Here is a 13,249-nt window from a genome sequence, read left to right on the forward strand (position 1 = left end):
TTTAAAACATAACGTTTGTGTTAACCATAAATAACGTCCATCAAACAATGTGTCTGTACAATCAAGAACTACAAATTTATTTATCAAACTTAGATTTCAGAAGCTTAAAAGTATGTAAAAAAATCCAACAGGCTCTCTAAGCTAAGATTTGCTAGTTCTCGATCAATAAGTTTGTGATATGCAAAGGAGTTTCACTTTTTGATCTGGTAGACTGCCAATCATTGAGCAATCATCTTCTTTAATGAAATGTTTAAACGTATTCTATATATAGTCACGCATTAATGGCATTATTTCTTTAAGATATGTGCTTAAATAAGTGATAATTCAGATATGACACACCTCTGTCACTAATAACAGTGAGGTGGAATTCCTGTATTTCCTGGAATTACAGTAATATTACACGAGCTTTATAGTGACAATTTATTCTGTTCTCATCAAATGAGGATGAAAATTGAATGTCATAACTGATTACATGTAATTTCCGTTGAATTAATTTGTCTTTATCTTTTGAATTATTGTCCAAAATATGAGAGTAACAATCAACATGGGATTTACATCTGAAAAAGATTTATTTAAAACGAAATTCCACTGCATATACATAAAACATGAGTGTTTTGGTGGCAACAAGTTGAAGCGTATCCTGGCAAATTTAACATTTTAATGATTTTTAATTTCATATTTAGATATGTAATTTAAAATGAAACATTATACATTGTTTGCAACATTTAAAGATTAAATCTCATTGAGAGTATTTTCCAGACTGCAAATATGAAGCTGTTAAACTTCAAGCATTATAAGCCTTTTCTTAACCGTTATAATCTTCTTGTTTTTAAAAAGGCCCATAATTAATAATTGAAAAAATATACAATCGATTATAGGATAATATTATAATATGTTTTCATGCTTTGCATTACCAGAATCGTTCATTCAGATTTATTGAAAAAGTTTTAAACGATTTTTTGGTGTTTGTCGGAACAAACAAGACCTTTAACTAAAAGCATTAGTTAAATAGTTAAACAATTAAAGTCGCAGACAATCTTCAAACATTGTGCCAAACAATATTCATCCAATGGTATTTACATTTTTTTACGTTTGCTTTGACAAGCTTTACGCTAATAGGTCACGCTAAAATCATCTCATCCGGTAAGTTATTATTTCTACAAACGTTTTTCAGTCATTGGAAGAGCTATAATGTAACTTATATACATTTTTGTTTACAGAAAACCATCTATGTTTGCAGATTTGTTTGTAAAATTTGATATAAAACATCAACAAAGGAGAAACTCTTTGTAAAGGGTTCGGTTAAGGTCGAATGTATGTTTGCGGTTCGGATCGGAATATCCTGCACATAGGCGATAACTCGACAAGCCTTAGCGGGTCCCATCGGGACGGATATTCCGATCTGAACCGCAAAATATGACATATTAATAATACTTTAAATGCTTAAAATTCATTGGCGGAAGCTGAAATAATTGTTTTTGTCCACTTTTGATATTATCAAAACATTACAAAAAACAAAAATAAGAGTTTCTTTTACCAGGAATGTCTGTTGTTTGCTAATTATCAACATACCGGCGGCATTTTAAAGAGAATTATGAAACTCGTGTTTTAAAAATATCAAAATAATTAAAAGTGCAACGAATCGAAACGTTTCAGAGATAAAAGGTATCGAAAGTGCCTCATGCAAATATTACAAAATTACTTTTCTGTTTAAATGAGTAAACAATAACGAAAAGCCACCTGTTTAATGATCTTATAGATATATAATGTTGGCATATGCGCATTGATTATTTTTGCGATCAAGTTTATTTTCAAACTATGCAAAAGGTATTCAACAAAACTATAGTTAGGAAGTGGTGAAATAGCAAGCACAATTTGCTATCATAAAAATAACTTAAGGTATGTGAACACACACATTCTCCGCATAAATAAAACATGTATTTTCGTCAACATATAACATAATTCAATAGAACGAATTAGAAAACTGTCAAAGATTCAAATCAACCGTACTTGACTTTGTATTAGTTCGTTTTAGAAAGAAAGTTTTAAATGCGTTTGTCATAAAAACTCAGTAATTAAATATTCCCTTTCATAAAAACTAATAAATCAATCATTCAAAAAGATATCATGTTTTCATATTGAGAAAACAAAATGAGTCGAACGCACTGATATAATAAGCAAGTTAGGAAAGAGTATTTAATTGGTGTAAATTACACAAAAGGATTGATGCATGGGAATAATGGCTACTATAGGTTGATTTATATGACATTTTTTGGCCTGAATTGTCTGTAATAGTTTAAACACATTGGCAAATAAGACGCAGTAGAGTAAATGAAAATGGGACACAACATTTTTAATTTAGATAGTGTACGATGCTAAGATTTATACCCTTTTTGAATTGGGAAAAATGGTTTTCAACACAGTGCGGCAAAATCAAAATCCATTTTATACTGTATTTAAAGAATCGTTGTTTTCCTTTAACAACAAAATACTTATATCAGTAACAAATGCTGTTACAAGTTTTTAATGAAAACTTATTGACAGGGTAAGCATGTATGTTTAAACTTAGGCGAGTTCAATGTTATCGTTTATTTGTCACTTTTCAGGAGAAATGAATGACGCTGTAAGAACTATAATTAAAAAAATGTTTTCTATTTACTACACGTGATGTTATCAACTTTTGTTAAACAAATATAAAATTACTTTCTTTTAATCAAAATCTTGATTTGTAAACACACGATACGTATCTTAACTAACGAACGAGCTACTATCTGTTTCCTTTATGTACAAGCAATGAAGAATGTCACGAGCAAAATTTCAGTTTATCGGAACCTGTCAAAGAATCCTTATTTTCAAAGCCTTTTATAGAATGAGTATTAGATGCATTTTCTCAATATATTTTGCAATGCATTAAAATTCATGTTATTTTTTCAAATGAAACAAGTTCATTGATTATGATGCAAACATTGTTCACTTCCAAGTTGTTAGTTCATTAAGTTCCTCATGTCAGTAATAATCATATAAATTCAATATTGAAATTAAACTATATTCTCTTCTTTTGAAGAATACTGTTATTTATTATTCCTTTTGTGAATGTTAATCCACAGACGTTACAATACGGTAATACATATTCAATAAATTGTATCAAGAATCATATTCCTTAGAGTTTTGTTGATACAGACAAACCGTCTAAAGGAAGTAAACCCACAAGTGTTACTGTTTCGTATTGATTTCTTGGTTTTTTTTTGTTTGATGGAAAAGTCGATCGTTTTCTTTAATTCACCTTTCAGAAATTTTGTGTTTGGATGGCAACAAAGTAATATGTGTATGTACGATTATCACAAAATCGTTGGGGAAAATAATCTTTTCTTTTATCGGAATCCAACCTTCAATTAATGAATTCTATATACAAACATTCATTAAAGTGATAGTATTTGATGTGAAACCAATATTTGTTTCAGTTGCAATATATTTAGATTCTTCTTTCTTTTAAATTATAAATCGGCATTCTTGATTGAACAAATTCAAGGTCATGTAATTATAAACATTAAAACAAACTATTTAAACATTACCACAGATCAATTTAGATAGCAAAGATATATATGAATTTTGATCGACATCAGACTGTTATTTGACTTCATATATGTTTATAGCCCGACAAGGGAAAATGTTTCAGATTTTCATTTCTTATAATAATTAAACCCTTGATCTGGGCGACTGCCAATATCTGCATCAAATTCAGTTCAAATACGTGAGTGTTTCTAAGAAATAGATACACATGATTGGCATTTTCACAGATATTGATTTTTCAAATATCTCGTTAAGAAAGAAACGAAGCAGACACGAAATTTCTTCGACGCAAATGACAGAAGGTAGATTGTCTACATTGACTTTAGTTCAAGATATTCCTTACAGTTAAATTTAAATATTGGACAGAATCTTATTTCCCATTTCGCAAAAAAATATGTCTTTATTTTACTGATACTAACTTATATCCAGGCTCACTTCAAAATATTGTTCTCATTTCTCCTTTTACAAAATTCTATACCGTACGTCGACTGTCTTTGACGGTTAACTCATGCTTAATCTTTTTTGCCGTACATGTACTATCTTTCAGTCATAGACAATAATTATACAAGGGAAAGACAAGATAAATAAAGAATGATTTTATATTATCTTACAATATCTGAAAACAAACAGAAGATAAATTAAGAAGAATGTATTTGTTAGTAACTGTATTAATGCTTAACTGAAGAGTGATGTATCAGAGAAAATAACAAAACCAGTTTGAACATTTTATTGTTTATTTACATTAGTTAATCATACAAATGGCCAATAAGTTATGAAGATGTAAATTAATATAAAGACTCATTTTGTCATATCATGTAATAATACACATAACCTAATAACAAGACAGAGACAAATTATACATAGGAGAATAAGGCACTTCAATATTTGATTACAACAGTTAATTATCACAAACACATAAATTTATACAATATTTAAATAAATGACATAACTTGTATTCACAATATCAATTAACAAATGTGTATGAACATATTTCATTCAAGACAAGCTTAAAACCCTTTATTTCTTATCAATAAAACGAATCAAAATAAAAAAAAGTTGATTGTTAAATGAAACTTCGACAGATAAAAAAGTTTAGGCTTTTGAACTGGAAATGTGTGATATTTGTTCAGGCTTAATTGATCCGGTATATAAACCATGATGCTTAACAAATGATTGTTAAAGTGACCTTTGTCAATATTTTCAGATTCATGACACATGATATGACAGATTGTTAAGACAGGTTATATGAAGTTACAAAAAGGCAAAATTGTCAGTTACAAATATTATATAACTGATACAGTAAATTAAAGAAAGAAACAAACGACCATGTTGAAAGGATAAGTTACAATAATGTTTGAAATGCTATTGTCAACGTATAATGTAAACTTATTCGAAAAAAAGTATAATAAGTTAAAAAACAACATTGCTTAAACATTATATCAGACACAATAATAACACAATAAAAATACTCCCTCAAACCAATTATAAAAGCATAATATAAGATATAATTATGGCAATTACTAGTATTTGATAAAATTCAAATTTTCAATTGACTTCAAACTCCGACAAAGGAACATGTTTTCAATCTTTATTTCCTATAAGAGTAAAACATCTGGTAAACTGTCAGTTACTGTATTAACTATTTAACTTCAAATATGTAAGTGTTTCCAATAAATAAACAAACATGATTGGTATTTTCATAGGAACTGATTTTTCAAATGTCTCATTAGGAAAGACATAAAGCAGCCACACAAGTATCCGACGAAATGAAGTAGAATGTCTAAATTGACACTTTTTAAATCTGTAATCACTGTAATTTATGTCTGTTATATTTAAATATTGGACAGAATTTTCCCATTTACTGACACATATGACATTCATTTTACCAAAACTAACTGTATCATTGATCACAGCCAAATAGTGATCTCATGTCTTCTTTTACACATTGTTTACTGATTGTTTTACTGTTTATTCCCAAAGGTGCGTATTCCTCTACTTAATCTTTTGTACTGCATCGCTTGCTTTTGTTTGTTGTTTTAGACATCAAGTTTTTTATAGCAACGAGGTTTCTGTCAACCTAGTAAATTGATAGTCTTTCGCAGGAAAGGCAGAGATAGACAGTATTTTATGAGTTAAAGGGTATACTTACTAAAAGCAAACATTAAGTACGAAAAATGTAAAGTTTTATTAGCTCAACTCTTAAGACCTTTATAATTTCTTTTCTATAAATATCTCCCTATTCAATTTTGAGACTTTATGACTGTCTTTGTAATGTTACAAAAGTTTCAATCACATACTTCATGTTTGTTGTATATGTTTGTTGTATATGTTCCATTTGTAGACAATATACTATTTACTAGTCTTAAAAAAGTATTTGTGTCCATTTTAGGTTTTTTTTAAAAGTTTTACTGTATCAAGTCAGCAACAAAGACAAGTGTCACGCTGAATGCCCGTGTTTCTCATTTTACCCGTACTAAACGTAAACACAAACCATTGATGAACGTTTACTTTTTAGTTTGATAAATGGTGTTGGAGTGTATATTTTTCCTCCTGTTTATTATGTTTTGCTAGGTTTAATTTCAAGAGATTTACATAGTTTATCAAATACAACTAAACAACTCTTATACAAATCATATCATATTTCATTTATTGTATTAACCTAAATGAGGTTTATGATCAGTTATTTTTCGCTTGCAGTAATGATTTTGAGATAGGAGTGTTCATAAATATTATAAGAAGCAATCGAATTAATAACAATAAAATACAATTGAAATAAAAATTTATAGATGCGCCAATTTGATCAATTTCAAACTAATTAGTTAATTACATATGTCAATGTTTTATTCACAACAGACAACTGTTAAAACGTATTAAGTATGGATTCAAAGTGATCCCTCGGAAGCATTAACCGCAACAAAAAGTACAAGATAATTGCAGACTCGGTTTGATTGAGTCTGTATATGAAGGATAATGAATACATACAACATCCTTCACGCCCCCTAGCACGCGTAAACCAACCTTTTGTTTTGTCAGATGCTGAAGTATAATAATATAAGCGTATGCCGAATAAAACTTTATTGACTGTTACAATTAAAGAGATGTAAATATCGTCTGCATTTTGTGAACAATTATTAATAGCCAAAAAATCAAATTTGTGATCTTTCACTTTGCATTCTGTTATCTATTAAAAGCTGCTGATGTTGGTTACTTGTGTTATCTTTTGCTAATTATATATACCTATATTGGACCAATTAATAAAATATGCATAATATACAGCTTCGTACAATATATTTATCTTAAAAGCAAACTTTTTAATACAAATGAAACCCAAGATTTTTATGAAACCTTTTTATTTAAGAGATGTCTCTCTTAGAAAGTGTAAAACATGCTTTAACTAAACGACAGAATTTAACACCCAATTATCATAAACTTGCAGGAAAGGGTATGTTTATGTCTGTAAATAATATGACACTTCTGGTTTAGATATGGCTCATTTAGAGATTCAGTAAAAATTGCACTTTTTCAGTTACTTATTTTATCAATTCTTCTAAAAAAGGTCACAATGTTAAAAACAACCTTAAGTCATATTACTGTTTAAAAATGCAAAAAGATGTTTCATCAGATATATTGTTTCATACACTTTAAATATCTTATTGTGCTTCACAAAACATTTCTACACAATCATGTTCCTTTTTTGTTAAATGTGCTTATTATAATAAACGTTATCTTCATATTCTTGGGTATCTATGTTTGGAGGTTCGTTGATAACCAATTTGTAATTTGACGAATGTTTATTTGATAAATGGATCACTTGAAAGTCAAATATATTTTCAATTTTTTTTCAACGTACTGTAATGTTGAGTGGGAGAGATATCGTTTGACTTGCAAAATATTTGGCATTATTCCATCAAGCATTATCTACTAAACGTCCTAAGAATATTTTACGCAAGGGTATTCGAATTGTTCCTACACTCGTCTTGTTATTGCTTGTAAATATTCAGGTCTATACCCTATGAAAATATTTCATTTCTTTGCTTGCACTTGTGTAAAATTTGAAATTCCTTGTATTACAAGTACATTCAGTCAGACATATTAATAACAGCGTTCTTGTACGACGTTAATAAAAACTGTTATCAAACAAAATATGAAACATGCTATTTCAATTGGTGTCTTATACATTTTGTATCAACAAATGTACCTTTCCGAAAAGTTTAAATTTGAAACTACCTTGCGACATGCAAATAATGTGACAATATTTCTTTCCCTTGAAGATGTTTTTTACTTACTAGTTTTGAAGATATAATGCAATTATCTAAATGCTTACAATTTTGTAAATACTAACATTGCAACAACTGATTCCTTGCTTCATTTCAATTAATTCATGTACATAGGTTTTAAAACATAATTTTTTGTTAACCATAAATAACGTCCATCAAACAATGTTTCTGTAGAATCAAGAACTACAAGTTTATCAGACTTAGATTTCAGAAGCTTAAGAATATGTATTAAATCCAACAGGCTCTCTTAGCTAAGATTTGCTAGTTCTCGATCAATAAGTTTGTGGTATGCAAAGGAGTTTCACTTTTTGATCTGGAAGACTGCCAATCATTGAGCAATTATCTTTTTTATTGAAATGTTTAAACGTATTCTATATATAGTCACGCATTAATGGAAATTATTTTTTTTAAAAAATATTTTCTTAAAAAAAGGAAATTAGATATGACACACCTCTGTACTAAAAAACAGGAGGGGAAAATTTCCCTGTTTTTTCCCGGGAAATTTTACGGGTAATATTAAAAACGAGCTTTATAGTGAAATTTTAAATTTTCTTTTTCTCATCAAATAAGGAAGGGAAAATTGAATTTTCAGAACTGTTTAAAACCATGAAATTTTTCCGTTGAATTAATTTGTCTTTTATTTTTTAAATTATTGTCCAAAATATAGAGTAACAATAACATGGGTTTTTACACCCTAAAAAGTTTTTATTAAAAACAAATTTCCATTTGGAATAAAACATAAAAAGAGTTTTTTTGGGGCAACTTAAAGTTTGGAAAAAAATTTTTTTAAATTAAATTTTTAGAAAATTTAAAATGAAACATTAAAAATTGTTTGAAAAATTTTAAAAAAATTAAATCTCATTGAGAGAAATTTTCCAGACTGCAAATACGAAGCTGTTAAACTTCAAGCATTATAATCTTTTTCTTATCCGTTATAATCTTTTTGTTTTTAAAAAGGCCCATAATTAATAATTGGAAAAATATACAAACGATTATAGGATAATATTATAATATGTTTTCATGCTTTGCATTACCAGAATCGTTCATTCAGATTTAGTGAAAAAGTTTTAAACGATTTTTTGGTGTTTGTCGGAACAAACAAGACCTTTAACTAAAAGCATTAGTTAAATAGTTAAACAATTAAAGTCGCAGACAATCTTCAAACATTGTGCCAAACAATATTCATCCAATCGTATTTACATTTTTTTACGTTTGCTTTGACAAGCTTTACGCTAATAGGTCACGCTAAAATCATCTCATCCGGTAAGTTATTATTTCTACAAACGTTTTTCAGCCATTGGAAGAGCTATAATATAACTTATATACATTTTTGTTTACAGAAAACCATCTATGTTTGCAGATTTGTTTGTAAAATTTGATATCAAACATCAACAAAGGAGAGACATTTTGTAAGGTCAAAAGTATATTTGCGATTCGGATCGGAATATCCGTCCATAGGGAACCTGCACATAGGCGGTAACTTGACAAACCTTGTTACCGCCTTATTGGCGGGTTCCATCGGGACGGATATTTAAATCTGAACCGCAACATATTACATATTACTAATACTTTAGTTATTAAATTATATTGACAAAAAATTTTTAAAAATTAACCAAAATTAAAAAGTTTAGAAATAAATTCGAAAAGGGTTTGCAAAAATTAAAAAAAAGTTTTTTAAAAAAGAAAAACGGGAAAAGGCCACCTGTTTTTGACATAAAAAAGGGATAACCCGAGGGGAATTTTTTCGGGGTCAAAAAAAATTTCCAAACAAACCCAAAAAAATTAACAAACCCCCATGAATTTTAAAAAAGGGGAAATTGGGGGGTTTAAAAACCTTATTTTTCTTTTAAAAAAACCTTAAAAGGGATTTGAAAAACCCCATAAAATTTAAAAAAGGTTTTTGAAAATTAAAAACTCCCCCATTAAGTTTTTCCAAATTTTTTTAAAAAGGTTTTTTGATTTTATTAGTTTTGTTTTAAAAAGGGAAAAATTTAAAAAAACCTCAAATTTTTAATTTAAAATATTCCCCTTTAAATAAAAAAAATTAAAAATTTAAAGATTCAAAAAGTACTTTTTTTTATTTTTGAGAAAAAAAAAATGAATTAAAAACCCCAAAAATAATTTCAAATAAAAAAAATTTAAATTTTTTTTAAAAACTATTTAAATTAATTTAAAAAGTTTTTTGTTCCCCCCTTTTTTCCAAAAAAGGTATTTTCTTGTAGGAAAATTTTGGGTTCCCCTAAAACTTTTTTTTTTTGCTTTTGGTTTTCCCCCTTTTAAAAAACGATACCTTTTTTTGGTTTTTTACCCTTTTTTCCCGTTTTTTTGGGCGCCCAAAGCCCCTTTTCCCTTCCCCTTTTTTATTTTTTTCCCAATTGGGGGCCAAGTAAAAAAACCCTTTTTGTTTTTTTAACCCTTAAATTTAAAATTATTTTTTTTAAATTGGGAAAAAATTTTTTTAAATTTTTGGTTCCTTCCCGGTTTTGGGCCTTCCCCGCGGGGGCCTTTTTTGGTGATTTCCTAAATTTTCTTCCCCGGGCCCTTTTTTTAAAAAGGGATCAAAAATCGAGTTAATTTTTTTGGTTTTTTTGGGAATTAAGGGGTTTTGGGCCTTTTTTTTTGCAAAAATTTTTTCATGATCAATTTTTTTGAAAATTTTTTTTATTTTTCCCCTCCCAATGTAACCCCTGGTAAAAAAGTTGGAAAAAATTCCCCTCCCGGGAAAATTTATCCCCCAATTTAAAATTTGGTTCCCCCCAGTCCCTATAAAAAAATTTGGGAATAGGGGTGGGGTTTTTTTTGGGGCCCCCCTACAAAAGGGTTTTAACCCCCTTTGTGGTGGTAAATTTCCCACTTTACAGTAAACCCAAAAATGGGGCCCCCCAGTTTTTCCTTAAAAAATGTTTCCCCTTTCCCCTGGTTTTGGGATTATAACTTTTTTTTTGAATAGGGGGCAAAGTTTTTTTTGATGTCCTTTTAAACTAACTTATTTAAAAAAAAAATCGTTTTAACCGGGTTTCCCCGTAAAATTTTCCTTAAAACCCTTAAACCCCTTTTTTAAACCAATTTTTTTTTGCCCCGCAAGGGGGGAAATTTTGGGGAAATTTTTTTCAATATTTTTCAAATTTTTTTTTGTTTTTTTTCCCACGAAAAACCCCCTCAATTTTTTGGGGGAAAATTTTTAAAAAGCCTTTTTAATTTAAAAATACAAAAAACAATTTTTAAATTTTTTTGGGGGGTTTTTTTTTTTTTTTAAAAGAACGGGGGCACGTAATTAGACCCCCCTTTAAAAAGCTGAGGGGAAAATTTTTTCCCCTGGAAAATTAAAAAATTATGTTTTTCCCCCCTTAACTTTTAATCAAAAAAAGGGTAAATTTTAAATTTTTAAAAAAACCGGTTAAACGCCCCGAGGGTTTTCCCCAAAAAAAATTTTAAATTTAAACTTATAAATAAAAACCGGGCAAATTTTAATTTCCCAAAAGAAAACCCCTTTAAAAAAATCCATTTGGGGCCCCCCGACTTCCCCTTTACTAACTTTGAAAATTTTCCAAAGGGAAGTTTTTCACTTTCTAATTTTTTTTGATAGGCCCTTTTTTGAGTTAATTTAATTTTTTTTAAAACTTTTCCCTTTGATGTTTAAGTTTTGAAGCCAGGAGGGATTAAATGATTATTAAAACCACTTTTTAAAGTTTTTTTAAAGGAATTTTTTAAAAAAAGAAAACATGGGCCCCCCTTTTTTTTTCACGATTTTCCCCCCAAAATTAAAAAAAGAAATTTTTTTTAAAAAAACCATTTATTTAAAATAGGTTTTAAAAGTAGAGTAAATTTCATTACCTTTTTAAAAAGCAAAATTTTGGCCGGAAAAAATAACCCTTTTTAAAAGTCAAACCAACCTTTAAAAACCCTTTTTTTTTTTTGAAAATTTTTTAAACCTTTTAAAGTTTTTTCCCCCTTTTACACCCGGGGGCCTTTTTGTTTTTTTTCATAATTTAAAAAGCCTTTTAAAGATGTTTCCCCAAATTTAAAAATTTTAAAAAAATTTTTCCCCCTTTCAAAATTCATTCAAAAAAAAAAAGTTTAAAAAACTAAACAAACAAAAATTTGTTAAAAAAATTAAAATTTAAACAAACTTTAATTTAAACAGGAAAAGAAAAAAAAAAAACAATTTTTTTTTTTGAATTGAGAAAATGGTTTTCAAACACGGCAAAATCAAAATCCATTTTATACTGTATTTAAAGAATCGTTGTTTTCCTTTAACAACAAAATAATTATATCAGTAACAAATGCTGTTACAAGTTTTTAATGAAAACTTATTGACAGGGTAAGCATGTATGTTTAAACTTAGGCGAGTTCAATGTTATCGTTTATTTGTCACTTTTCAGGAGAAATGAATGACGCTGTAAGAACTTTAATTAAAAAATTGTTTTCTATTTACTACACGTGATGTTATCAACTTTTGTTAAACAAATATAAAAATACTTTCTTTTAATCAAGGTCTTAATTTGTGAAGACACGATACGTATCTTAACTAACGAACGAGCTACTATCTGTTTCCTTTATGTACAAGAAATGAAGAATGTCACGAGCAAAATTTCAGTTTATCGGAACCTGTCAAAGAATCCTTAATTTCAAAGCCCTTTATAGAATGAGTATACGATGCTTTTTCTCAATATTCTCAATATTTTTGCAATGCATTAAAATAAATGTTGTTTTTTTCCAAATGAAACAAGTTCTCTTATTATGAGGCACACGTTTTTATTTCATTAAGTTCCTCATGTCAGTAATGATCATATAAATTCACTATTGAAATTAAACTATATTCTCTTCTTTTGAAGAATACTGTTATTTATTATTCCTTTTGTGAATGTTAATTAACAGACGTTACAATACGGTAATACATATTCAATAAATTGTATCAAGAATCATATTCCTTAGAGCTTTGTTGAGACAGACAAACCGTCTAAAGGAAGTAAACCCGCAAGTGTTACTGTTTGGTATTGATTTGTTGGGTTTTTTAGTTTGACGGAAAAGTCGACCGTTTCCTTTAATTCACCTTTCAGAATTTTTGTGTTTGGATGGCAACAAAGTTCAATGTGTATGTACGATTATTCACAAAATCGTGGGGGAAAATATTCTTTTCTTTTATCGGAATCCAACCTTCAATTAATGAATTCTATATACAAACATTCATTAAAGTGATAGTTTTTTTTATATGAAACCAATATTTGTTTCCGTTGCAATATATTTAGATTCTTCTTTCTTTTAAATTATGAATCGGCATTCTTGATTGAACAAATTCAAGGTCATGTAATTATAAACATTAAACAATCTATTTAAACATTACCACAGATCAATTTAAATAGCAAAATATATGTTAATTTTGATCGACATCAGACTGTTAT

This window comes from Ruditapes philippinarum, unplaced genomic scaffold (genome assembly GCF_026571515.1).
Source record: "Ruditapes philippinarum isolate M1 unplaced genomic scaffold, ASM2657151v2 ctg1135_1_1_1_1, whole genome shotgun sequence".
In the NCBI taxonomy this organism is placed as follows: domain Eukaryota; kingdom Metazoa; phylum Mollusca; class Bivalvia; order Venerida; family Veneridae; genus Ruditapes; species Ruditapes philippinarum.